Below are 19,528 nucleotides of genomic sequence, written 5' to 3'. Positions count from 1 at the left end.
ATACATTTTCAGTGCGCATTATAATCCATATATTATATTATGACTGTAGAAGATCGCTTACTTAGTTTTCCTGATTTTTGTAAAAAGATAGTTAATAAGTGGAATATTGATATACTATTTTTTAATACTTATAATGCATGGGAGTAAATTAGCCTAGCGTAGAAACTGGTACTAATATATCTTTTAGAAAATTGTTCTCAAAATAAATTGTCAAAGTGTTTTGGTGGAATTTATCATACAGTTAGATAGTTAGTACAGTCCAATTGTCTGTTCGCGAATATATTAGATAGATTTAAGTTCTATCTCTACCTATTGTAATTGATTTTCCTTAAAGCCCTGATCGACGAATGAGATATAAGGTTGTCATTAGATTAAAGTGGCTTTACGCCCCGCTCGTTCTTCTCAATCCACAGGCGAGTCAATTTGTTTTTGTACAGTTAGTCGAAGTAACATAGGTATACACTGACAAGCGTAACCACGCGGCTGTTTCGTTAGCAGATCCACCGGGGAGCTCCACCGACGACTCGTCAAACGGTATAGATTATACATCGATTAAGGCTAACTGACGATTTCCTATCAAGTATGGCAAATATGCTTATCGAAACAGATATATTGTTAAAAAGAAAAATAAGCTTTTAATTTTTTTAGTATTCGAATGCAAAAAACTTTATCGATTGACATATAACATTCATATAATAATAGTTGATACAGATTCAGATGCTCGTATTAAAATAAGTTTAACATTCAATCAAGATTATAACAGTCACAAATTATCGATATCATTAATCAGATTACAAATGTCATGGGTGAGTTTAATTTCATGTAATTTCAAATAATTACTCTAAATATTAGCAATGAAATCTAAGTAATTTAAACAATTACTTCGGAGATACATCTTAGTAATAAGAAGTTTGAAGGAACGCAACGGTAAACGCAACTTGTGGACTTTATGCGACAAGTTTTATACGTGTATTAATTCTATATAATTGACTCGACTTTACAAGGGTAAAATAAGGATATTATATACAATATATTTAATACTATATACAACATTTAGATAACAAGAAAACTTCTCGGCTTTTCTCTACTTTATAGTGCATGAATTATACACATAAACCTTCCTCTTGAATCACTGTTTATTGACGAAAACCGCATTAAAATCCGTTGCTGATTTTATTAGATCTAAACGTAAAGACGGCGGGAATTGCCTTTGATTTATACTCTGTAGAGAATTAAGATACTGCTCGTTATAGTATTCTATTACATGTTTTTAATATTAATTTATATTAGTAATATATTTTCAAAAGAGCATTTATAATTTATCTCGTGCTCCGGAGTAAATTAAAATTTTCGACTTGTTTATGAACCCGCATTGGATCAGCGTGATGGAAACGCCTTCTACATTTAAGCAGAAGGTTTCCTTCTGTTTAAATGTAGAAGGCGTTAGCGTTGTAAGAGATTCACAGGCTGTTAGTTATATTTACAAAAGTGTCTTAGGATTATTTCCTAACTATAACGGATAGCTAATATAACCCTTATTACTTGAAATAAAAAAAATATCAGTTTATCTTTAAGTTCCATCGAGAATACATTATCGGTTATATTTATATTAAAAATTGTAATGTATTCCTTTCAAAGCATTCTTTGACTATCTCTTTCAATGATATTAAACGTGTGGTATCACATTGTACGCGGATCGTCTCATCGATATCAAAGCCATGTGTTTCGTTCGCGGCATTGATCCAGAGATAATCGCATTTCAGAGAACTAATATATAATATGGATTATATATAATAAAACGTTTACATTTGGTATCGACAGCTTATAATCTGGCTAGCTAATATTATACACAAATAAAATAATAATTAGTCGGCAAAACATACATTGCCATTTACATAATTTAGTATAAATTAATAACATCATATAAATGTACATATATAATGTTATCCAAGAGATTCTTGAAATTTGCGAGGTTTTATCACGGGCTAATAAAATGGAATCGTGTCGCTCCATAAAATAAACGCTTCGATGCAAATTAAGTATTTTTTTTGTAATTATTTTTATGCTAAAATTAGATAAAAATGTCGATGAGAAAATAATTTTTGACTATATATATTGTACACATACATACATTGTAATTTTATATGATTGTACTTGTCTGACTTTTATTAATTATTTTGGTCTTCTTAAATATGCTGCTTTTATCATATCTCTTCAAGGCAAAAGTTTATAGTAATTAGTACTCTTATTTTTTTTTATATATCTATTTTATTTCTGGAATTATTAATATTGCTTGTTTAATTACTCGAACTGTAGAACACACCCGTGAGAAGACGAAACGGTATATTTAAAAATAATCAGCCAGAATATAGGTTGTCCTAGTTTTGTCTGCGCTAAAAGTGTTAACGTGCTACCTGAACGCGAACGACAGGTTTGAATTTCTTCAATGTTGAAACATTGTTATCAATTTCACTTTATCATAAAATAATTTGATAGGATTTCGGCGAACCTAAAAGGGTTACAATCTTGAGAATGATGTAACTATTACGTTAAAGATATTAAATTATTATCTGTTTCTTGTGGCTTCTCCCAGCGGGATTTAGCTTTGAGGGCAGTTGGTCTTAAGACTTCAGGTTATTGAATATAGATAGATATATAATATAAATGCTTAATAAAATAAGTATATTTAAAATTTTTTATATAAAAAAATGATAATAACAGAAAATATGTAAAGTAACATTCAGATCTGATAAAAGTCATATCATGTATGGAATTGACTGTAAGTTAGGCTTTATACAGGCCAGTAGGGAGGGTACCACCCACTCGTTAGTTATTCTACCGCCAAACAGCAATATTTTACTCTGCAGTGCCTCTGTTAAATCTTGAATGAACCAGTCTCATTTCAAGTATGCCCCTGGCATTACATTTTTGATGAACTAGTTGACGGCGCATTTATGACGAAAGAAGTTGTTTATATGACTTACGGCGCCAGTGTTTATGGGAGAACGTGACCACTTACCAGCAACTAGCTCATTTGCTCGTCGTTGTTCCTAAAGTTAATTTACATATAATATGATAATAATGAGGTTCAATAGTAAGCTTACTGTTAGCTCGTTGTGTTTTGAGGTTTAGGTATCAACATTCAAATTAAATCTAAATATAATTAATTCGATTAAACACTGACACTACAATATTATATTAAATTAAAATTATTACCGGATTGGAGTGTACATACTAATAAAAAAACCAAGAAGAAATTCAGTAGTAACTTTTTTCTAACAATTAAATAACATCATTACAATGATATTAACCTTTAAGTACCGACGTGAGGCCTGAGAGGCCGCGTATATAATATCAGGTTTTTTAAAGAAAAGTAGGATTTGAATATTTGTCCTTGCATTATGATGAAAAATAAAGAGTTTTTAGAAAAATTAAGTATAGAAAGAAAATCAACTTAATTAAATATTTTAGTATAGCATTATAATAATATTTGGCTTAAATTTTGGGAAAAAATCAGACTATTCGATATAAAAAATTAAAACACAAAAAATACTTTTTTAGAATAACAAAAAATAGTATTTCCCACTTACAGCTAATGTACCTCTTAGATAAAAAATAATGTAGGAACATAAACCTTCTAAAAAAATAATATTCGCAGTTCAACTACTCGTTAAATTCTAAGCACAGTCAGGGAACACTTGTTTCGCGCACTACAAACAAACAAACAAACGTTTATTGCATGTACATATATATATATATATATATATACATATCATATACATATGTCGATTTTCGTTTGATTCCAGGTTGTCATGGAAAACAATTCTTTTGTGTCTTGACTTCCTTAGCTTCATCTTCACATATTTGTGGCTTATCAGAGCTAAGTAAACTTGCCCAGTTGGGCATAGCGTGAACTTAGAATGAGTTCATTCTAATTTCACGCTCTAATACCAACTGTCGAGATATTTTTTTATAAATGTTCCTCTATCAGGGTGTCTTCCCGCGTGTACATCATGTAAAAGATGAGAGTTGACGCAACTAATACCTAAAATCCAGTAAAAAATTGTCATAGGCGCCGTCTTGGTCGGCGACTGCAAGTATACACAGAGCATTTCTTATCTATCTCGTATACACCGCCTTTCGTAGAATTATAAAAATATATTATCTCTGGCTTCCGTGACTCCGTGTTTGTTCTTTCATTATGATACATTGATGAAGCTAAAATGACTGCTATTCCTTTCTTGGGAACATGAGACAATATCGTTGTATCCTTTGTAAAAACCAAAAAAAGTTGATTTGCAAAAACTCTGGGGATATTTCTCTTTTATTTCTTTTTAATTGTATGCACAACTGTTTCGTTAACTGTCAGAACTCTCTGGTGTATCCATAGTTCATAATCTCTGTCAAAATAACAGGTTAATTACACAATAAATAAAACATAAAACTTACGTAAGTAACGACGTGAGGCCTGTGAGGCCGCGTCGGAATTTCAAATGGTAATTACCTATCAAATACATTTATTTACATTTCCGACATCAATGTGGGCACTAACCATGCAGCTACTGAAAAGCTGGGATCGGTATTGGACAGAGAAAGGAGTAAACTAGCAAGTCGAGTACCTATCGGGGCCTCTTAGACCGCACGTCGGTACTTAAAGGTTAATGCTACATATCCCATATGAAAATCAACGATTTTATTTACCATATAAAATTATAATATATTCTTTCAATAAGTAATACGACTTATTTATTAATTTCGAACATACCTACAGTTCGAGTGACATAAAGGGTGAGTGATTCAATGTAATTACAGCAACGAAGGGCATAACACTTTAATCTCATGGAGGCCGGCTCATTAGCCGAGTGAGGAAATGCTTGCAATTAGAGTGCCATTTTTCCGTCTGTTTTGTTATCTTTTAGATAAGGATTTTTTTAAATATATTTATATAAGAATCATAGAACAGCTACTTAAACTAATTATAAACATAAAATATTATATTAAATATTTTCTTTCTATTAGTTAGCCAGAAAAGTCGTTATAACAATAACAACTTCACTGAACGGGGCTCAATTACTGGTTGTTTACGTAACCGTATAATATTATGTTTCGTTAAGGGTTATTATTGCAGTTACAATTCAATTGCATTTAAATATCTGTGTAAAATTTTGTTTAATAGCTTTGATTTCACATTGTATTCAGAATAAAACGCTATACGATATTATACGTAGAATATTAAAAACAGATTCGTTTATTTTAGCTGTTGAAAATCTACTTTGAGAATGAAAAGCGTCATCAGTGCAATGGTTTATGGGTCGCCTAGCGATGTAAAGAGTCGCGGGATCGATCTTGAACCCTAGTGTTATTGTCGTCCCTACTCCCCTAATACAAGTGATAAACTTATGAGGAGGGGTAATTTCTTTATTTATTTGGGCCATTGCTACTAATATTATTTAAAAAAAAAGAAAGACTTTATTTTAATCCAGAAAGGCGAGAATTAACTAATAATTGAGTACTTTTAAGCTAATATTGTATTATTTAAAACAATTATAGTTATATTGTGTATCGAAATACGAAAAGGTGCTCAAGATAAGCACGCGTGCTTTTTAAAAGACAAAAATGTATTGATTTTTTCTTTTTTTGTATGGTTAAATAAATAAATCTACGTACAGATTTTATCATCATCTTCATGTTGATTGTCGTTTTTGTCCATTATTATTATTATTCCCTTTCTTCTCTCCCATTTCTATGGAATCGGATGTGTTTATTGAATAATCAACATTTTTTTAAGACGCAAAGATAGCATTCATTTTATATTATTAATTAATCTATAAATAAAAAAAACACAGGTTATCTTGTTTTTGATTCATCGAAGGTAATTGATTTTTATAAAAACACATTCTTTGTTACAAAAACTAGCGAAGAAGTCGCATTGGTTGATGATAAAAGATGCATTACCTATCCATAAAAGCGCTGAATCTTTATCATTGCACAAAGAGTTTCTAATAATACCTTGAGGCAACTCCTCGACTAGTTTGCTCATCGAGGAACTTTAATTAATCATCGACTTGTTACTGAACACTGAAACATGTTAATTATAGTATCCTCTCTGCATACTTGTCATACTTTTAAGCTTAATAAATATGCAGAAAAGGTAGTAACATTTTATTATTATACTAGCTTTTCTCGCGTTAAACGACTTTTTTCCGCCTTCGTTTTTCGTGTGATGTTATGTAGGCTGTCTCAATAAATGAGCTATATAACGTAGAAATATTTTTCCATTATAACTTGTAGAACCTGATATTAGCGTGAACAAACAAACAGTTAAAAAAAGTCCACAGCTTCGTATATATAATAATTATTTATTATAAGTATATTTCTTACTAAATTTATATTCTTTGTTAATTAATCTTAACAGATATGCAAACGAGTTGAAAAATTAATAGACTGCACATCATTTCAATAAATATATAATCTTATACACGCTACTCGTGGTAAGACTTTGTTCGAGCCCGTCTATGTAGGTACCACCCATTCAACATATAGCCGCAAAAAAGCAATACTTGGTATTGTTGTGTTCCCGTTTGAAAGGTGAGTGAGCCAGTGCAACAACAAGTACAAGGGATATAAGAACTTAGTTCCAAAGATTGGCGGCGCATTGGCGGTGTAAGCAATGGTTATAATTTCTTGCGGCGCCAATGACCAACACTTGACCATCTAGCTATGTATTTTATAAAATATATAAATCTATAAAAATACTGTGAACGAACCAAACGTCATTTCTCCTACCTATCAACTGATATATTATTCTACAATTATTCTATGACGCACCGAATAGATGCAAATACACTGAAAACGGGTTTTATGGAAAGCAATCAATCAATTATACCTTCGGGGTATGAGGTCAACAGTAAATGGTATATATTGGTATGGTATATATAGTCATATGTATATTGTGGTTTTCAAAATACTTACCAGCTTTGTATTGACAACTGTTAATTGTTAACTAATGTAATTACAGTTAGCCGAGATGGCCAAGTGGTTAGAACGCGTGCATCTTAACCGATGATTGCGGGTTCAAACCCAGGCAAGCACCACTGAATTTTCGTGTGCTTAGTTTATAATCGCATACTGGGCGGTGAAGGAAAATATCTTGAGGAAACCTGTAAATTTCTAATTTCAACGAAATTCTGCCGCATTGGAGCAGCGTGGTGGAATATGCTCCTCCAAGGGAGAGGAGGCCTTGGCCCAGCAATGGGAAGTTTAGACGCTGTTAATGTATGTATAATGTATGTATGTAATTATACCAACGCCTTTCATATCAAATACTAGAATATAAAATGTCTCTTTATTTTATTTTCTCGTAAATATATGTTTCAAATTGAATCAGTCAGTTTCCCTGGAAGTAGTAACAACATATTTTTCGTTGACAACGTGTCCGTTTTATGATAATGTTAAAAAATGTTGGCAGTAGAGCTTTATGTCTCGCACAACATTTTTGTGTATGGTGTGAGTAGTTACCACTCATCAGATATTTTACCGCCTAGCAACGATACTTAACATTGTAGTATTCCAATAAAAATTGTGTGTGAGCCAGTAATTGCAGGCATAAGGGAAGTAACAACATATTATTTAATTTAAATCTAATTATATACATACATATGTGTATGAATGTTACATATCAGGTACTGTACATTAATTTATTGTAAATATATTATTATTTCACTGTAATATGTTTATATATTATATTTATATCTGCTATGGACATCCCAACCTCTTTCTATCTCTGTGTCTCTCCTCTACTTTAAGGTTGCTTGGAAGAGATCGCTGTTTTAGCGATAAGGCCGCCTCTTGTGCATATTTCTCGAACGTGACTTAAGTATGTGTTTATTGGTGAACAATAAAGAGTATTTTGATTTTATTTGATTTGATTATTTCCTAAATTCGGTGGCGCATTGACGATGTAAGAGATGGTTAATATTTATCACATTAGCAATGTCTATTGGCGTTGGTGACCACTTACCATTAGTTACTCAATCCCCCAATCTACCAAACTATTTTAATTTAAAAATCGTCAAACGTAAACCATAATAGCCTTTGTGGATGCAACATCGTTAGTCAGGTAGCTTCACTGTTCAACCGTACCGTCTAAACCCCCGTCCCATCAACTAGCGTCGACATATATTATAGTATTTACAGTGAAGCGTTAACAAGTGAGGGCCCCATTAATATTGTTTTATTACTTTCCAGACGTCCGGGGCGTTAAGCCGTCTCCGATCTTGTTTATGGGCCGCTATTAAAACGCTGATGAATATATTTTATTTTGACAAATAGAAAAAACAGACATCCTAAAGCATTCATCAACATAAGTCGAATTCCAGTATGTAAATGCTTATAATGAAGGTAACATCTTATTCAATAACATACGTTATCCATCAATCATTAAATATCAATCAATTTTCGTCTATATCATACAAAATATTTATTCTCATAATAATGCATATTTATAAATAGAACAAATGGACAAGAAAGTTTTCCCCTTTTCTTTTTTAAAATTTTATTTACAAAGTTGAATGTGAAGCAAATATTAAAGAACATAATATATGTTTGTATGCAGTATTAATATTGTCTAAATGCTTTCCAATCATTTAATTTTACAAAACTCTAATGTATTATTTCACAAACACAAAATAAATATTAATTTATTATTTAAATTAAGGAGTTAAGTATATACAAGTAAGCATTCTAATTAGGTTCGGTACAAATCATGACCGCGTGAAACGGCAGCAAGAATGCGAGCAAAAAAATAATAATTAACTATATATATTAACAATACAATCAACGGAGACTCTTAGGTAGTCCAATCATCGCTTTTCGGAAATATTCAAATATTTTACACTAAAAATTAACAAAATTAAATAACAAAATTATTGTAACAATTTTTTGCGCCTATAAAATTAAACTCTGACTCAACATTTTGAGTACCATCAGAGTAGAAAAGAGCCAGCCAATCACAAGCCGAGGTTGTTTTATGAAAATCATGTACATAGCAGCCCAACCAATATATATGGTTCAAAAAACCAAACCACTAAGAGAATAATTGATAGTCCACAGGCAGGCGGAGGCTTTAATGGTTCAGCTTAATCCTTTTATGCAATGTAAACATTATGAAAGGGTTAAGAACTAAGTAATGATGACTCTACTTTTTCGTGACAGAAGCCAAGGTCGCTATTATATCAAAGCCCGCGATGGATGAGCCTCAGCGAAGAGATTTAATCTTGAGCAAAACACACTATATGAAACACACGTAGAAAATAGTTTGACCATTTTTATTATATAGTTGATATATGGTATATTAGACAGGTGTCTTTTAGGTGATTAAACTCAAGAGCTCAGTCACCATTCACTGTTGAGGTGGCAGCTTGTAAAAGTTTAATCATAAGTATATTTCAAAGACGCCTGAAATTATATCAATAGTAACATAAGTGATAAGTTAATACTAAATGAAAACCGGAATCGATGAATGATGAAACAAAAATGACAATTTATTTACATAAATATGAATTAAAAATAGTTACTTTATAAATATTGACCGCGTGGAATGGTGGCAAGAATACTAGCAGCATTTCACTAAAAATAAATAAGATTATTTTTAGTGAAATGCTGAGTGAAATAATAATAATAAGATAAAAGGCGAACCAGCTCTCCTGTCACCAGTGGAGGCAATAAGGCGAGGTGTTATACTTTTTATTTATTTAAGGATTTAACGTTAATAAAGAATCCACTATTTACACTAAACCTGAAAAAAGTAATTTGTTTTAAATAATTAGTGTGGTATTAAGAGATCCATACCCCCACAAGACCATGGCGCAGATTCTCCAGCATTTTAAATATATTAATAATAATGATTTTTTTGTGTATATACAATTTATATATCATTTATTTCATACTAAGAAACTATCCCTCATAAAAATCTTATACATATGTATATATTATAATATATCTGCACTAACCTTCTTGAAGATTAATCTTGTTACGCCTGAGGTTGAATTTAAGAGATCGCTAATAGTGATAAGGGTAGATTTTGCTTTTTATATATTCGAGTAAATTTTTTTTTATGGCATTGGCTGGCGGACGAGCATATGGGCCACCTGATGGTAAGTGGTCACCACCGCCCATAGACAAAGGCGTTGTAAGAAATATTAACCATTGCTTACATCACCTATGCGCCACCAACCTTGGGAACTAAGATGTTATGTCCCTTGTGCCTGTGATTACACTGGCTCACTCACCCTTCTAACCGGAACACAACAATACAGAGTACTGTTATTTGGCGGTAGAATATCTGATGAGTGGGTGGTACCTACCCAGACGGGCTTGCACAAAGCCCTACCACCAAGTAATCAAATCTGACATTTTTCTAATTGAATTCAACAATAATTATCTATCGAAGAACTTTTGTGATTAGTAAAAGTATTTTCGATATGAAATCTAAGAAAACTGATTTTTGAAAGCTGACAGTTTGAAGTGAATAAATATGTAATGTTATATTAATGCAGCCTCATTTCATTTGAAATGAAATTATATTTATTTAACATATTGTATATTACAATATGTTAAATAAATATCATTTCATTTTAATCAACATATAAATTGAATCGTAATAATTATAATAATCGAATATACATTTTATTTATATTGTACTGTATTAAGAACGATGTAACAAAAACCCTATTGGATTTATTCGTAGCCAAATAACAAAAAACGGAACCCTTATAGATTCGTCATGTCTGTCTGTCTGTCTGTCCGTCTGTATGTCACAGCCACTTTTTTCCGAAACTATAAGAAATATACTCTTGAAACTTGATAAGTAGATGTATTATGTGAACCGCATTAAGATGTTCAAACAAAAATAGAAAAAAAACAATAAATTTTTGGGTCCCCCATACTTAGAACTGAAACTCAAATAAATTTTTTCATCGAACCCATACGTATGGTATCTATGGATAGGTCTTCAAAAATGACATTGAGGTTTTTAATATAATTTTTTTCTAAACTAAATAGTTTGCGCTAGAGACACTTCCAAAGTGGTAAAATGTGTGTGTCTCTCCCCTGTAACTTCTAAAGTAAGAGAATGATAAAACTCAAAAAAATATATGATATACATTACCATGCAAACTTCCACCCAAAATTGGTTTGAACGACATCTAGTAAGTAGTTTTTTTTTTAATACGTCATAAATCGAAAACCGCAATTTGCCTTTCATTCAATCAACTCAAATATAAAAAAACAAACATTTAATTTTATAACCATAAACCTTGTCACTTGCTGCTACGGAACCCTTCATGAGCGAGTCCAACTCGCACTTGGTCGCTTTTTTTATCGTTACTTATTAATAAATAAACATTGTAGATAATTTAACACAAAATAAAATTATTATTAATAAACTAAATTCAGATCCTTGTATTTAATTTCAATAATTGTTTTAGTAACAAATATACTGTCTCGTGAATTTTGTAGCTACATGAATAAAGAAGTTAAATTATAAGGCAGATCTCAAAAAGCTACCTCGGTAACCACGTAGTTTAGTTCTGTGTCTGATCTTCATCCGATCGTCTGTCTGCTCCTCTTGTACTCTAAAATACCTACTGTACATCTGTGTAATACAATTTAGTACAAATTACAAATTTTAAAAAGATTTTTTCATTAAAAAAAAAGGTTTAATATTCACGAACAGCTCGAATATCGACCACAGTGGCTAATTCCAAAAAAGAGCTATATAAATATTGGCTCATCAAACAAGTTTCTTAAAGCTGCTTTAAGTGTGACCCGAAAGAAATGAAATTTAACCATAAATTCAAGTCTTTGTCCTCTTTCATTTTATATAGATCTTAGAAAAATATCAAATTAGTAATAGTAAAAATATTGTAAAATTAACTATGTAAATCTCATGGTCTTCGATAAGTAATTAACAGTTAAATTATTGTCATATATGGGTACGCCACTCCGAGGTCCCGGGTTCGATTCCCGGCCAAGTCGATGTTGAAAAAGTTAATTAGTTTTCTATGTTGTCTTGGGTCTGGGTGTTTGTGGTACCGTCGTTACTTCTGATTTCCCTAACACAAGTGCTTTAGCTAATTACATTGGGATCAGAGTAATGTATGTGATGTTGTCCAATATTTATTATTTATTTATTATATTATTATTTTTGTCAATAATTAAGCAAGTGTTCATGTTTCTATACTAAATAGCAATTTTGATCGTACTTTGTCTTTGATAACATATTTACTTTTGGGCCAGAAATAAATGCCTGAGAATTAAAAAAATGGAAAATATTTCAAAGCCATTACATATATTTTTTTCAATAATTATATTTTTTAAATGTCGTAGAGGTCACGGTTTGCTCTCGAGTCTATTTTAATCTCTAAATATATATTATTCTTTAAGTACAGAAGTATTTCATATTGATGCTTTCTATTCTAAGTATATTATATAGTATATGTTGTTTGTTTAATTTTGCAATTGCTCAGTGAAGCTCTTTTTATGTTTTGTTCAACCAAGTGCGCTCTCTGATCTCCTACATCAAAATAAACATTGTTTTTTTTTATGATTTTTATAATTTTTAGTAATGCGCCTTATTTAAAAGATACTTTGGATCAAATAAGAAATATAATAAAAAATTGAGCAAAACAAAGGGTAGAATTTTATTGTAGACGTAAACATGTAATCTAAAGAACAATAAATAGACTCATTTTAAATGTAATAAATAGTCGCTCATTAAATTACAGTTCCAAGTCACTTTGTCAATAAACCGTCCTTTAACAGTGAGTTTCAAAGTAAATAACTAGAGCACCTTTGCCCTCGATACCCGACCCCCGGCTAGACATCGTGACCCTTCAACTAATGCTACTCTATTGTTCTGCTCTCCTGGTACATTCACACTATTGTCCCGAACATGATCCCTTTGTTGCTTTTGAGACCTTTATAAACTAATTTATATGTAAATAAAATAACAAATATCAAAGAAAAATAAAATAGCTTTGAATTAATGTAAGGTTTGGGTAGTATCATTTAACTACCTAACTAAGGACCGAGAGGAAGGGGCAAGACGCAGGTTCGAACCAGTGCCCTTGGGCTGATGTCCCCACTCCTAGCACAAGCTTAATTGGAGGGATAAACAGGAATATTAGTAATTACTTATAATGAAGTATTGCTAATAGTCTATTTAAAACAAATAAAATAAATACAAAAAAATATATTTAAATTTAATTATATTAGCTATCATGTAACTATATTAAAAAGACACACAAAATCTATCCATAAAAACCTCCTTCGCCGCACCTCTTTGAAACTTTTCATTGGTACTTACCTACTTATAATACACGACTTTTAAATCTATAAGATCATCCAAATATACCGATGCTAATTTGATATATACTTTATCGTGTGCGAGTAATATTTTGAAACAATCTTTTGTGATCCTGCACACAACGATGGCTTCGAGCGATTATTCATAACTAATTCATTGACATATGATAAAAGGTAATACGTCCCCGGCCCTCGGCTTTATTCACGAAGAGAAAAGATTTTGAAACAGTTTTTATTTATCCGGGATAACCTCATTTCAAAGGATGAAATCTAAATATTATAATATAACGAAATGCATTTAGACTACACAACATACATATCACACGAATACGACAAATTAAGAAATCCTTTAATTATTTATAAGTCTAGATAGACTGTCAAATCTGAGAAAGCGTCGAACATAATGGTCAACGGTTGGCCGCTAATACACGCACACTAGTAAATCAGAATAACGCTTGGTGGGAGTCCAAGCGTAGCTGTCACGGACACCAAGATAATAAAGTTGACGCGTTTCTTTTAGTTCTTTTACACTCATGCTTGATATGATAATTATAAAGATTTAAATAATGTTGCAATTAGTAAATTTAATGTTATATTTTCTGTTTACATATTTATAAAAAGACGTTTACGTACAACTTGAATCGTTGTTATGGAAAAAAAGCAACGTGAAACTTACATTTGATAACTATACTATTTATTCGATTAATTAACTCGTCCACTTCGCAAACAAAGACAGTCTAACCAACAAATATACATTCGAATTTTTACTATTAAGGATATCGATTTGAAATTACGAAGTTATCTTTTATGTTGTAATAATTAGTTTGGTAATTGTGATCATTTATAATCATCAGGACAGCAAAACGTAACTTTTCAAAATAACTATATAGTCATATTTACCAAGTGAAGGCTGAAACAAATAATATACAATATTTTGTAAGCTTTAAAAGGCTGACATAGAAATATAGAGGAAAATACCAGTTTATTGGGACACCCAGTTTGAACAAAGTCGCTTTCACTAAATATAATGTATTAAATAGTAGATAATATGAAATAAATTAACAATTTTTGAGAATAATGAAATGACAATAAACAAAATTGTTATTGAAATCCCGTGTGAATTAAAACAATTACAAAAAAAAGTTTTAATATATTTTTTTTTAAACCGTGTATATAGACAGAGACACTAAAAGATAAAAAGAAGGAAAGGTCGGTTAGATCGAACATAACGCTTCTCCTTTCGTGACGATTTCTGCCAGATCACTCTACTTTAAGCCACGTAAAAGAACTTCGTTCCAATATAGTGAAAATGCTTCTGTAATAGAGACTTTAAACGTTAAACGTTTGTTATATCGTATTACAGATGTAGGTTTGTGAAAGTCGTCATAGAAACTCATTACTAAGTATATTTAAGAGAACAGCGAACCCCACAAGTCACTTGCTTCGTGTACATACATATGTAAATGAAGTACATTATTGAAAACGTACATATACTGTACATATTACTAATTTTATACTAATTTCCTAATTTTATTTTAAATTCTATGTTTTTTTTTAATAATTATGTCATTTTCATACGCTAGATTTTTCTAGTATTTCGTTTTGTTATGCTGAGTGAATAGGCTTAAATCTTTTGTTTGACAATGGACTGATGGTGTAAGAAGATTCTCATTTTTATGCAGTAGGTACCGGAGCAAGGTGCCTTTTATCTCGTCATCTTGTTAAGATAAATTAAAAAAAAACGACATGCAAAAAAGTACAGTAATCATACAGTTATCATGGTCATGAAAATACTAAACTCTTGCTATGCAAGTCAAAAAGCTAAACCCGTTCGACGAATTCGTAGTCGGAGTTCATAAAAAGTAAACGCAATACAGATTACTTCCATTTCTCGTGAACTTGGCCGACGTAAGCCTTTGTTAATATTAAATATGATCTAATATTCCGTCCTACGCATACGAAATCACGTTTATTCAACACAAATTAGCCGCGACCTCTAAAACTTTGAGCGAAGTATTAACTATTCACGATTTATTTTATTTTCGATACAGTATTCTGTTTTGAGATATATTTAATGATCGTTGGGAAGTCAATTCAAATTTGGAATGAGGCCATAGATTATAGACATTCATATCAATCATACAGGTATTCGTTTCAGTCTGGTAATTGTCTTTGTAAGTTAACCCACTTTCGGAGAGCAAGTTAATCACTATACATAAAACAGGCAGTAATTAGAGGCATGCAATTATATTCTACAATAGGGATAAAAGTATAGTTTGAAATAAAAATTATTAAAAACTTTATATTGATTTCACCTCTATTATTACCTATATACAGAGTGGTATCGGGTGTATAATACTTAACTTTAATTTCCATATAACATATTATTAAGATACATCTACATTGTACATTTACGTACAACGCATAGTCTATAAAAATTAATACTTGAACATTAGCCAGTAGATTTACTGAGCCTAATAGCCTCATAGCCTAATATAATTCTTTAAATGAAAGTATTTAAAATAATATGAAAACAAGTGTACATTTATATGGCGAGTATAGTAGGGTAGAGGTGGGTAATTAATTCTTCGCTAAAACCATAAAAACGGTCTCCATCGTTTCATTTGCATGTTGAATACTTTTTGTTCGTGATGTGTGATATAGAGCAAATCGGTTGGGCTTGCAAAAAAAAAGAAAGTTTTTTATCAGTTTTATACTAATCATTCCTATACAAGAATTTTATAAAAGATACGTACTTTTTACGTACATGAATATATTAGCCGAAGGATTATATGAACCGACTAAGATCTTTCTATTTTCTAAAACTCCTATTTGTAGCGTAGGCCCAAAAAGACATTTATATAAATTTATTGATACTTAAGCACCTTTGCCTACAGATATATAATATGTATGTTAAGATAAGGCGATTCGCGATGAAATAACTAATAAAGGTACTAAATATTTCCTACTGCTGCTCCCAGACGAGACAAAACTTAGTTAAAATAAATGTGAAATGATATATTTATGAAATATCTCATGATCTATTTTCATGTAACTTGGATGTCTGCACTTCCCTTTAGTAGCACTACTGTCAGCTCAGCTAGTCAAAGGGCAATTTAATATAAGCGGAGTATTAACATGGAGCATAAAAGAGAAATTTAATTTTAAATTGTAATTTAAATTTATGAAAAAAGATTTAACAAAGTTTTACATTACAAAACTTTTATAGACTATCATAAAAACTCATTTCATTAATAAATCATATAGTTATTAGAATTTAGTTAGTTTAATATGTCAGATGAAGAATCAATTTAAATTTAAGTTATCTATTATATATTGTATATTGCTTACTAAAAATAAAGCTTTAAATTTTATTTTTTTAATTCACAAAACGCTTTAACGTCTGTAATTGGGTCAACTGCATATATGAGTACTCAATTTGAACTTTATAGTCTCTCTCGGATTAAAAAGTATGTAACGATCGTATAACAACGTAGACAGATAGACAGCTTTCATTTTGTATATCGAATATCTGGAATTTAGACTTAAAAAATAACTTAATATATTATATTACTTATTTTGAGAACAAAATTTAACTTCGTATCAATAACTATCATGGTGGTACTGGACTACAAACCTAATAATGGCGATCTATAATAGAGATTAGCCATAAAATCATGAGCAGCTCGGTCGAATACAGATGCAAAATCTTACAAAAACATAGAGGCTAGTTGTATTCCTTGAAGAAGCAGGGAAGACAACGTCGTCGCACACAATAAATGAAAAGCAAAAAAAAACAAAAAGCTTTTATTTAAATGCTCTAAAATGAAGAAAATTATGTCACATTATTCTTCAATGGCCAATTTACGCTCAAAAGGCCCTTACATTTGATACCCATATTGTAGAAATGCATTAAAAATAACTATTTCGCCATCTTGGATGGTCCGCCATATTGGATTTAGAATGACGTCACACAGCGTATCGGGTATTGTCATCCAAACTAAACGCGTATACAAAAGTTCAGCTTAATCGGTTGAAAATATCTGCTTAACATATATAAATATTAACCATTCTTGGCATTGGCGATGTACGCCAATGGACCGTCAAGCTTGGGAACTAAGATGTTATGTCCCTTGTGCCTGTAGTTACAATGGATCACTCACCCTTCAAACCGGAACACAACGATTACTGTTTGGTAGCAGAATACTTGACGAGTGGGTGGTACATACTCAAAGCTTGCAAAAGGCCCTACTATTAAGTAAAAGTCCTGAGTAAAACAAATCTTATTTTATTTAAAAAATATGATTGATTTTGATCTTAGCATTAATAAATTAGTATAGAAGTAGTACTTTTCATCTCACCAGGTTTATGGTCTAGAATAAAACTAGATCCGATAGACTACATAAAAATGTCATGATCCTTAGTTTATACCTATTGATTTACTATACATGAGTCAAATAATATACATTAAAGTCATTATATTAAGCTATACTCTTTTTCATGTACAAGAGATTTTTAACGTGAATAACACTTCCTATATAAATAATATAAAAAAAGCGTTTGATATTAAGTATCGTACTTCATGCTAAATTAAACGTTACCAATACAATTGATTAGGAGGTTTTAAATTATTTTAGTTTAAATATCTACCAAACCGCTATGAAGAGGCGTGATAAGCTCCAAATCTTCTCAAATGGAGAGGAGGCTTAGCCCAGCAGCGGGACATTTAGAAGATGTTAATTTACTTTATAATTACATTTAAATAGTTTCAGGACAAATATATCTATACGAATATTATAAATGCGGGAATAACTCTGGGCTTCGGCCTGTTACGCTCTCACGGCCAAAATGCTAAACCGAATTTGATGAAATTTGTTGTGATGCAAGCTTGAACTCCAAGGAAGGATATACGCTATACGTAACACGTGATGACCGAACCTTAAAACGCGAGCGAAGCCGCGGATGACAGCTAAGTATATTATACTCTTGATCAATATAGTTGTGCTTGAGCTTTCGAAGCGATACATAATAACTTAGTTTAAACGATTTGTAGGTCTCTAAAATGTTAATTGTAATTCATAGATAACTTACAGTAAAAGTTTTAATGGTAATATAATTAGAAAAAATATGGCTATGAGTTTATTTCATTTTACCAAGGTACAAATGTTTATTAAAAAATATATAACATCCATTTTAAAATTCCTCTTACTCTTGGAAATTCGATATAATTGACCATCGAGATAAAACCCATAATTTACCCGTGCGAACTCAGGACGGATAAAACTAATAAAGTAAGGCTTAATCAAGAAATTTTGAGCAACGTAAAATGTGCGGTTACTATGAGTAACAATCGATTCTAATATTTTACTCAAAGTTTTTATTTTTATATATGAACTGTGTGTATATCCAATATATTGTAATTATTTCAGTAATTTATTATGATTCGTATGTCATATTTTTTTCTATAAGTACAGTAGTTTGGAAATAAAACCCATAAAAATATATATACGGAATAAATAGTGTAATAGTATCACCACGCTTTATATCGATTGGCTTGACTATAGTAGTTGTATTTAAACACGCACACAAGCTTAAAATATTATAGATACTGAGAAACGGCAGTCGGAATAAGCACTCTTAAGATTTTTGAGTTATGTCTAGGCGTGGTAGCATTTTATAAACAATATTGTAACCCTTTCTTGTATAGTTACATGGATAAACATTTTCAAAAACCATTTGAAGTGCAATTATGGCTTCTTGCTCCAGTTTAACACTATTTTAACTAAGTTCGCTCGTTTAAGTTTAAGAGAAGCCAATAAAAGCAAGTTTTATAATTTTGTACGTTTTTAGTTAAACCAAGATGGCGAAACTGATTAATGAGTAAATCTTGAAGCGGAACGTCAAAGATTTGAAACCAGGTAAACATAACTTTTTTTTTAATTGGACTTTTTCAATTTGCTGCGTGTATTTAACTCTCTTTGTTTTTGAATAACAGGTAAAACGATCTTTGGTTGACAGTTAATCAATTCCACTCACTTGTATTTATTTAACTTTAATTTCGATTGTAAACACATTAATGAATTAGTTTTATTCGCAATATAAATTTACCCGTTTAACCCGTTTTAATTGCCTGTTTATATAAATATATAAAATAAAAACCTAA

At 31.0% G+C, this 19,528-nt stretch overlaps 1 protein-coding gene across 1 annotated transcript in view; it reads left to right on the top strand.

The window, feature by feature from the left end:
* LOC113398569 (serine/threonine-protein phosphatase 6 regulatory ankyrin repeat subunit C-like) overlaps nucleotides 1–19,528 on the top strand; it is a 50,609-nt gene that overhangs the window by 356 nt on the left and 30,725 nt on the right. The window lies entirely within an intron of this gene.

This window comes from Vanessa tameamea, chromosome 14, assembly GCF_037043105.1.
Source record: "Vanessa tameamea isolate UH-Manoa-2023 chromosome 14, ilVanTame1 primary haplotype, whole genome shotgun sequence".
NCBI lineage: Eukaryota > Metazoa > Arthropoda > Insecta > Lepidoptera > Nymphalidae > Vanessa > Vanessa tameamea.
Note: the sequence above shows the minus strand (reverse complement) of the source record. Positions and strands in the feature narration are given on the sequence as shown.